The following is a 673-nucleotide window of genomic DNA, read 5'->3' as shown; positions in this document are numbered from 1 at the left end:
GCGCGGGCCCGGCGGCGCCCGGAGCCTCATGGCGGCCGGAGGACGGGCCCTCCTCGGCGCCAACATGCTCCTTTGTCCGCTGCGGCCGCGCTCGGCGTCCGGGGAACCGCGGGGTCACGGCCGCGCGGGTCCCAGCGCTGCTCTCTGGCCCGGCCGGAGCGCCGCCTCCTCCTCCTCCTCCTCCTCCCTCGCTGCCGCCGCCGCCTCCCCCGGCCACTGCCCGCGGCGGCTCCTCCCCGCCCGCGGCCGCCGCCACCGCCCCTTCCCCTCCTCCCGGCCTCCTCCCCCTCCTTTCCTCCTCCTCCTCCTCGCGCCTCCCGTCGCTTGCGGCCCGGGTTAGGAAGAGCGTGCTCCGGGATCTGCGCTGCCCGCCCTAGTCCGGGACCCGACCCCCGGCCCGGTGCACGCCCGGCCCCCGGCCTCGGCCTCCGGGCAGCAGTTGTGAGCGCCCCGCGAGAGTCCGGTAACTCGTGGAGAGGGCGGAAGAAAGTTCTCGTCCAAACTCCAGGCACGGTAGCCACTCTCTCGCTGGATTCCCTCGGCCGCCCTGCAGACAAAGCCGCCCTGTGCGCCCCTGGAGGCCGCCCATTCCGCCCGAGGAGCCCCGGCCGGAACGTGGAGCGAGGGAGACGAGCAGGGCTGTATTTCCTCCAGAAAGAAAGGAAAGGGCAAG

This window comes from Herpailurus yagouaroundi, unplaced genomic scaffold, assembly GCF_014898765.1.
Source record: "Herpailurus yagouaroundi ecotype Mexico unplaced genomic scaffold, PumYag 28, whole genome shotgun sequence".
Taxonomy (NCBI): Eukaryota; Metazoa; Chordata; class Mammalia; order Carnivora; family Felidae; genus Herpailurus; species Herpailurus yagouaroundi.
This window is presented reverse-complemented; position numbering follows the sequence as displayed.